A 9761-nucleotide genomic window follows, 5' to 3' on the forward strand; every position below is an offset into this window, starting at 1 on the left:
AAGAGTTCCTCTTTCACTATCCTATCATTTTGCCTTTTCATACTGTTCATGAGGTTCTCAAGGCAAGAATACTGAAATGGTTTGCCCCTCCCTTCTCCAGTGGACCAGTTTCTGTCAAACTTCTCCACCATGACCCACCCGTCTTGGGTGGCCCCACATGACATGGCTTCGTCTCATTGAGTTAGAAAAGGCTGTGATCCATGTGATCAGATTTACTAGTTTTCTGTGAGTATGGTTTCAGTGTGTCTGCCCTCTGATGCCCTCTCACAACACCTACCATCTTTTTGGGTTTCTCTTACCTTGGAAGTGGTGTATCCCTTCACGGCTGCGCCAACAATGTGCAACCACTGCTCCTTACCTTGGATGAGGGTATTTCCACACGGCTGCTCCTCCTGACCTTGAATGTGGAGTAGCTCCTCTCGGCCCTCCCATACAGTGCAGCCACTGCTCCTTTGTCTCCTTAGGTAGGTTTATTTTGAGATGTCTTACTCTTTTTGATGTGATGGTAAATGAGGTTGTTTTTTAATTTCTCTTTCCGATCTTTCATTCCTAGTGTATAGAAAAGGAACAGATTTTTGTGTATTAATTTTGTATCCTACAACCTTTCCAAATTCATTGATGAGATCTAGTCATTTTTTGGTAGCATCTTTAGGACTTTCTATGCCATGTTATCTACAAACAGTGAGTTTTACTTCTTCTTTGCCAATTTGAAATCCTTTTATTTCCTTTTCTTTTCAGATTGCCATCTCTAGGACTTCCAAATCTTTAGAGCCATGGTAAAGTTTTAGAATGTCACATGACATGACTGAGAGTGCTTGTGTCCTCTGCAGCTCTTAAGACCAATCCATAGTTCTGTGGCTTTGCATTTATTCCAATTTACCTGTATTGACTTTATTTCAGTATTCTGCCAGCAGTCTTTCTGCCTTGGAAGAACCAGCAGTGCTCCAAAGTGCCTGCTGTGTGCAGACATTGCATGGTTTAGGAGAAAGATATTAAGTGTTGATGCACCTCTAGTTGATCTTATTTTGCAGTTGTTATTTCTCTTGTGTTTTGTTGTTGTTTGGTGTCAGGTCAAACAACAGGGAGGAAACACAGTCCCGCCCATCAACAGAAAATTCAGTTCAGTTCAGTTCAGTCGCTCAGTCATGTCCCACTCTTTTGCAACCCCATGAATCCCAGTACGCAAGGCCTCCCTGTCCATCATCAACTCCCGGAGTTTACTCAGACTCACGTCCATAGAGTCTGTGATGCCATCCAGCCATCTCATCCTTGGTCGTCCACTTCTCCTCCCACCCACTCCCTCCCAGCATCAAAGTCTTTTCCAATGAGTCAACTCTTCGCATGAGGTGGCCAAAGTACTGACATTTCAGCTTTAGCATCATTCTTTCCAAAGAAATCCCCGGGTTGATCTCCTTCAGAATGGACTGGTTGGATCTCCTTGCAGTCCAAGGGACTTTCAAGAGTCTTCTCCAACACCACAGTTCAAAAGCATCAATTCTTCAGCGCTCAGCCTTCTTCACAGTCCAACTCTCACATCCATACATGACTACTGGAAAAACAATAGCCTTGACTAGATGGACCTTAGTCGGCAAAGTAATGTATCTGCTTTTGAATATGCTATCTAGGTTGGTCATAACTTTTCTTCCAAGGAGTAAGCGTCTTTTAATTTCATGGCTGCAATCACCATTCACAGTGATTTTGGATCTCAAAAAAATAAAGTCTGATACTGTTTCCACTGTTTCCCCATCTATTTCACTTGAAGTGATGGGACCGAATGCCATGATCTTCATTTTCTGAATGTTAAGCTTTAAGCCAACTTTTTCACTCTCTTCTTTCACTTTCATCAAGAGGCTATTTAGCTCCTCTTCACTTTCTGCCATAAGGGTGGTGTCATCTGCATATCTGAGGTTATTGATATTTCTCCCAGCAATCTTGATTCCAGCTTGTGTTTCTTCCAACCCAGCATTCCTCATGATGTACTCTGCATATAAGTTAAATAAGCAGGGTGACAATATACAGCCTTGACGTACTCCTTTTCCTATTTGGATCCAGTCTGTTGTTCCATGTCCCATTCTAACTGTTGCTTCCTGACCTGCATACAGATTTCTCAAGAGGCAGGTTAGGTGGTCTGGTATTCCCATCTCTTTCAGAATTTTCCACAGTTTCTTGTGATCCACACAGTCAAAGGCTTTGGCATAGTCAATAAAGCAGAAATAGATGTTTTTCTGCAACTCTCTTGCTTTTTCCATGATCCAGCAGATGTTGGCAATTTGATCTCTGGTTCCTCTGCCTTTTCTAAAACAGCTTGAACATCAGGAAGTTCACGGTTCACATACTGCTAAAACCTGGCTTGGAGAATTTTGAGCATTACTTTATTAGCATGTGAAATGAGTGCAATTCTGTGGTAGTTTGAGCATTCTTTGCCATTGCCTTCCTTTGGGATTGGAGTGAAAACTGACTTTTCCAGTCCTGTGGCCACTGCTGAGTTTTCCAAATTTGCTGGCATATTGAGTGCAGCACTTTCACAGCATCATCTTTCAGAATTTGAAATAACTCAATTGGAATTCCATAACCTCCACTAGCTTTGTTCGTAGTGATGCTTTCTAAGGCCTTCTTGACTTCACATTCCAGGACGTCTGGCTCTAGATGAGTGATCACAACACTGTGATTATCCGGGTCGTGAAGATCCTTTTTGTACAGTTCTTCTGTGTATTCTTGCCACCTCGTCTTAATATCTTCTGCTTCTGTTAGGTCCAGACCATTTCTGTCCTTTATCGAGCCCATCTTTGCATGAAATTTCCCTTGATATCACTAATTTTCTTGAAGAGCTCTCTAGTCTTTCCCATGCTGTTGATTTCCTCTATTTCTTTGCATTGATCACTGAGGAAGGCTTTCTTATCTCTCCTTGCTAGTCTTTGAAACTCAGCATTAAGATGCTTATATCTTTCCTTTTCTCCTTGGCTTTTCACTTCTATTCTTTTCACAGCTATTTGTAAGGCTTCCCCAGACAGCCATTTTGCTTTTTTGCATTTCTTTTCCATGGGGATGGTCTTGATCCCTGTCTCCTGTACAATGTCACGAACCTAATTCCATAGTTTATCAGGTACTCTATCTATCAGATCTAGGCCCTTAAACCTATTTCTCACTTCCACTGTATAATCAAAAGGGATTTGATTGAGGTCATACCTGAATGGTCTAGCGGTTTTCCCTGTTTTCATCAATTTCAGTCCTAATTTGGTAATAAGGATTTCATGATCTGAGCCAGTCAGCTCCTGGTCTTGTTTTTGTTGACTGTATAGAGCCTCTCCAACTTTTGCTGCAGAGAATATAATCAATCTGTTTTCAGCATTGACCATCTGGTGATGTCCATGTGTAGAGTCTTCTCTTGTGTTGTTGGAAGAGGGTGTTTGCTATGACCAGTGCATTTTCTTGGCAAAACTCTATTAGCCTTTGCCCTGATTCATTCCGTATTCCAAGGCCAAATTTGCCTGTTACTCCAGGTGTTTCTTGACTTCCTACTTTTGCATTCCAGTCCCCTATAATGAAAAGGACAGCTTTTTTGAGTGTTAGTTCTAAAAGGTCTTGTAGGTGGTCTTCATAGATCCGTTCAACTTCAGCTTCTTCAGCGTTACTGGTTGGGGCATAGACTTGGATTACTGTGATGTTGAATGGCTTGCCTTGGAAACGACAGAGATCATTCTGCCATTTTTGAGATTGCATCCGAGTACTGCATTTAGGACTCTTCTGTTGACCATGATGGCTACTCCATTTCTTCTGAGGGATTCTTGCCTGCAGTATTAGATATAATGGTCATCTGGATTAAATTCATCCATTCCAGTCCATTTAGTTCCTAGAATGTCGACGTTCACTCTTGCCATCTCCTGTTTGACCACTTCCAATTTGCCTTGATTCATGGACCTGACATTTCAGGTTCCTATGCAATATTGCTCTTTACAGCATCGGACCTTGCTTCTATCACCAGTCACATCCACAGCTGGGTATTGTTTTTGCTTTGGCTCCATCCCTTCATTCTTTCTGGAGTTATTTCTCCACTGATCTCCAGCAGCATTTCGGGCACCTACTGACCTGGGAAGTACCTCTTTCAGTATCCTATCATTTTGCCTTTTCATACTGCTCCGAAAATTGAATTATAGATTTACTGAGCATGGCCCTGCCCATCAGAACAAGACTCAGTTTCCCCCAAAGTCAGTCTCTCCCATCAGGATACTTCCATATGCCTCTTACCCTTATCCATCAGAGGGCAGACAGAATGAAAACCACAATCACAGAAAACTAATCAAACTGGTCACATGGCCCACAGCCTTGTCTAACTCAGTGAATCTATGAGTCATGCTGTGTAGAACCACCCAAGATAGATGGGTCTTAGTAAAGAGTTCTGACAAAACCTGGTCCACTGTAGAAGGGAATGGCAAACCACTTCAGTATTCTTTCCTTGAGAACCGCATGAACAGTATGAACAGTATAACCATCACCAGTGTCTAATTCCAAAATATTTTCATTACCTCAAAAAGAAACACCACACTCATTACCAATCATTCCCCATTGCTCTCTCCCCCAGCTGTTGGAAATAATTAACCTGCTTTCTATTTCTATGCATTTCCCTTTTCTTGATTTTTCACATAAATAAATTCATACCAAATGTAATCTTATGTGATTTGTTTCTTTCACTTAACGTAAAGTTCCATCCATGTTGAAGTATGAATCTGTATTCATATCTTTTCATGGTTGAAAAATATCTCATTGCATGCATATTCTGCCTTTTGTTTACACAAGTTAGTGGATATATGAGTTGTTTCCACATTTTGGCTGTTATGAATAGTGCCTGATAAACCTGTTCTCTGTTGCATTTTTTAATTTCATAACTTATGTTCTCCAGTTCCAGAATCTCTATTTTTTTATGAATTCTCTTTGTTAAACTTTGTTTTGTTCGTGTATTGTTTTTCTGATTTCACTGACTTGTCTGTCAGCAATCTCTTGTAGTTCACTGAGCCTCCTTTAAACAATTATTTTGAATTCTTTGTCAGGCAATTTATAGATGTCCACTTCTCATCACATGACTTCCCTTAATGTGGAATCTAAAAAGAGATTATACAAAGGAACTTACTTACAAAACAGAAAGAGACTCACAGACTTAGAAAATGAACCTATGGTTCTGAGGGGAAAGGGATTATCAAGGACTTGGGGAAGGTCATATACACACTGCTATATTTAAAATGGATAATCAACAAGGACTACTGAACTCTGCTTAGTGTTATCTGCCAGCCTGGATGGGAGGGGGGTTTAGGGGAGAATGGATTCATATATATGTATGGCCGAGTCCCTTCATTGTTCATATAGATATTCATTTCTTTGATGTCTTTCACTGGAATATTGTTATCCTTTGATGGTGTCATATTTCCTTAACTTTGCTTGTTTCTTATAGCCTTTTCTTGACGACCACACATGTGATGGAGCAATCATATCTTACACATTTTATCAACTGGCCTCAGTGAGAAAAAGTCTTCACAGTATGGCTGTGAAGATGTCATCTAGGTGACATGTGACAGTTCTAACTCCAGGATTATGTTGAGTAGAAGTGGTGAAATTGAGCATATTCCTTTGTTACACATCTTAGACAACTTTCTTTTTTTGCCATCGAGTATGATATCTGTAGACTTGTCATGCTTGCATGCCTGCTAAGTCGCCTCAGTTGTGTCCAACCCTTTGTGATGCTACGGACTGAAGTCCTCCAGGCTCTTCTGCCCATGGGATTCTCCAGGCAAGAATACTGGAGTGGGTTGCCATGCTCTCCTCCAGGGGATCTTCCCAACACAGCAATCGAATCCACATCTCGTCTCGAGCACTGGCAGGTGGGTTTTATCCCAATAGTGCCACCTGGAAAGCCCATGGACTTGTCATATACAGCCTTTATTATGTTGAGTTATATTACTTATACTCCTTTCTAACTTCAATTTTTCTTTTTTTTTTTTTTACTGTTTTTCAGTTTACCTTCCTTTTTTAATTTGACTTATTTTTAACTGAAGGATAATTGCTTTAATGTATTGTTTGGTTTCTCCAAACATCAACATGAATCAGCCATAGATATACATATGTCCCCTTCCTCTTGAACCTCCCTACCAAATCCTATCCCTCTAAGCCATAACAGACCCTCAATTTGAGTTCCCTGAGTCATACAGCAAATTCCCATTGGATATATATTTTATATATGGTAATGTGTGTTTCCATGTTGCTCTCTCCATACATCCCACCCTCTCCCTCCCCCAGTACCATGTCCATAAGTTTGTTCTCTATATGTCTGTATCTCCACTACTGCCCTGAAAATAATTTCATCTATGCATCTTTCTAGATTCCATATATATGTGTTGGTATACATTTGTTTTTCTCTTTATGACTTACATCATCAGTATAATACGTTCTAGGTTCATCCACCTCTCTAGAATACACTCAAGTGCATCCCTTTTTATGGCTATTACTTCATTGAATATATGTACCACAGCATCCTTACCCAGTCATCTGTTGATGGGAATCCAGGTAGCTTCCATAATCTAGCTCTTGTAAATAGTGCTGCAGTAAACATTGGGTCACATGTGTCTTTTTCAATTTTGTTTTCTTCAGGGTATATGCATAGAGTGGATTGCTGGGTCATATGGTGGTTTTATTCCTAGTTTTTTCAAGGAATCTCCATACTGTCTTCCATAGTGGCTCTATAAATTCACATTCCCACCGACAATGAAAGAGGATTCCCTTTCCACCACATGCTCTCCAGCATTTATTCTTTGTAGATTTTTTGATGATGGCCGTTCTGAAGACTGTGAGAAGATACCTCCCTGTAGTTTTGATTTGCATTTCTCCAATCACAAGTGACACTGAGCATCTTTTCATGTGTTTATTAGTCATCTGTATGTCTTCATTGGAAAAATGTTTGAGTCTTTTTTCCCATTTTTTTGATTGGGTTGTTTATTTTCCTGGTATTGACTTGTATGAGCTGCTTGTATATTCTGGAAATTAATCCTTTGCCAGTTGTTTCCTTTGCTGTTATTTTCTCCCATTCTGAAGGTTGTCTTTTCACCTTGTTTGTAGTTTCCTTTACTGTGCAAAAGCTTTTAAGTTTAATTAGGTTCCACTTCTTTATTTTTGTTTTTATTTCTACTACACAAGGAGGTGGGACAAGGAGGATCATGTTGTGATTTATGTAATTAAGTGTTCTGCCCATGTTTTCCTCTAAGAGGTTTATAGTTTCTGGTCTTACATTTAAGCTTTTGTTCCACTTTGAGTTTATCTTTGTGTTTGGTGTTAGGAAGCGTTCTCTTTTCTTCTTTTACATGAAGCTGTCTAGTTTTCCCAGCACCACTTATTGAAGAGGCTATCTTTGCCCCCTTGTATACTCTTGCCTTCTTTCCCAAAAATAAGTTATACATAAGTGTGTGGGTTTTCCTCTGGATTTTCCATCTTGTTTCATTGATTTATATTTCTGTTTTTGTGCCAGTACCATACTCTTTTGATGACTATAACTTTGTAGTATATGCTGAAGTCAGGAAGGGGCCTATAAATCTTGAAAAATATAAGCCAGATTAAGGATCTATCTGAAAATGAACTGACTCCACACTGCCCACAACACCAGAGAAAGTCCTACATTATTTTTACTATTCTTACTATCGTTTTTTAATTTTTTTCATTTTTTTCATTTTTAAGTCCTCTATTACTCCTTTAATTTTCAATTTTTATAACCTACTAATACTTTGCAAAAAAAAAAGAGACCCTATTTCTTAAAGCAAACTTCATATATACATATATATATATATAATTATTTGGGGGACTTTGTTTTTTTTTCTCTCTCTTTAATATTGAATTTTTTAAAATCCACAGAAATTTTTAAAATCCTCTACACTAGATTTTTAATCTTTGCTTTTTGGTACTTGTTATCAATTTTGTACCTTTAAGAACCCAATCTTCAGTACCCATTTTTACTTGGGAGTGAGATTACTGGCTTGACTGCTCTCTCCCCGTTTGGACTCTCCTTTTTCTCCACCAGGTCGCCTCTATCTCCTCCTCCCACTTCTCTTCTCTACCTAACTCTGTGAATCTCTTTGTGTGTTCCAGATGGTGGAGAACACTTAGGGAACTGACTACCGGCTGGATCTGTCTCTCTCCTTGTGACTCACAACCTTATCCTCCTGGCCACCTCTGTCTCCTTCCTCCCTCTTCTCTTCTCTGTATAACTCCGTGAACATCTCTGAGTGGTCCAGACTGTGGAGCACACAAAAGGAAGTGATTACTGGCTAGCTTGCTCTCTCCTCTTTTGATTCCACCTCATCTCATCCTGGTCACCTCTATCTCCCTCCTCCCTGCTCTTCTCCATGTAACTCTGTCTATGTCCTCAGATGTGTCTCACTGTGGAGAAACTTTTCATCTTTAACCTAGATGTTTCATCAACGGTGCTGTATAGATGGAGAAGTCTCAAGGCTACTGTAAAAATAAGACTGAAAAACAGAAGCAGGAGGCTTAAGTCCAAATCCTGAGAACACCAGAGAACTCCTGACACCAGGAAAGAGTAATCAACAGGAGCTCATCAAATGCCTCCATACCTACACTGAAACCAGCACCACCCAGGGGCCAACAAGTTTCAGAGCAAGACATACCATGCAAATTCTCCAGCAACACAGGAACACAGCCCTGAGCTTCAATGTACAGGGTGCCCAAAGTCACTCCAAACCCATTGACATCTCATAACTCATTACTGGACACTTCATTGCGCTCCAGAGAGAAGAAATCCAGCTCCACCCACCAGAACACAGAAACAACCTTCCCTAAACAAGAAACCTTGAAAAGCCACCTAGCCAACCCCACCCATAGTGAGGAAACTCCACAATAAAGAGAACTCCACAAACTGCCAGAATACAGAAAGGCCACCCCAAACGTAGCAATATAAACAAGATGAAGAGACAGAGGAATACCCAGCAGGTAAAGGAACAGGATAAATGCCCACCAAATCAAACAAAAGAAGAAGAGATAAGGAATCTACCTGATAAATAATTCCGAATAATGATAGTGAAAATGATCGAAAATCTTGAAAACAAAATGGAATCATAGATAAATAGCCTGGAGACAAGGATTGAGAAGATGCAAGAAAGATTTAACAAAGACCTAGAAGAAATAAAAAAGAGTCAATATATAATGAATAATGCAATAAATGATATCAAAAACACTCTGGAGGGAAAGAAGAGTAGAATAATGGAGGCAGAAGATAAGATTAGTGAGATAGAAAATAGAATGATAGAATTAAATGAATCAGAGAGGGAAAAAAACGAATTAAAAGAAATGAGGACAACCACAGAGACCTCTGGGACAACGTTAAACTCCCCAAGAAGAAGAAGACAAAAAGAAAAAAAAAAAAAAAAAAGACCATGAGAAAATACTTGAGAAGATAACAGTTGAAAACTTCCCTAAAATGGGGAGGGAAATAGCCACCCAAGTCCAAACAGGATAAACCCAAGGCAAAACACCCCAAGACACATATTAATCAAATTAACAAAGATCAAACACAAAGAACAAATATTAAAAGCAGCAAGGGAAAAATAACAAATAACATACAAGGGGATTCCTGTAAGGATAAATGCTGATCTTTCAATAGAAACTCTTCAGGCCAGGAAGGAATGGCAGGAAATACTTAAAGTGATGAAAGAAAATAACCGACAGCCCAGATTACTGTACCCAGCAAGGATCTCTTTCAAATAGGAAGG

This window comes from Ovis canadensis, chromosome 5 (assembly GCF_042477335.2).
Source record: "Ovis canadensis isolate MfBH-ARS-UI-01 breed Bighorn chromosome 5, ARS-UI_OviCan_v2, whole genome shotgun sequence".
Classification (NCBI taxonomy): domain Eukaryota; kingdom Metazoa; phylum Chordata; class Mammalia; order Artiodactyla; family Bovidae; genus Ovis; species Ovis canadensis.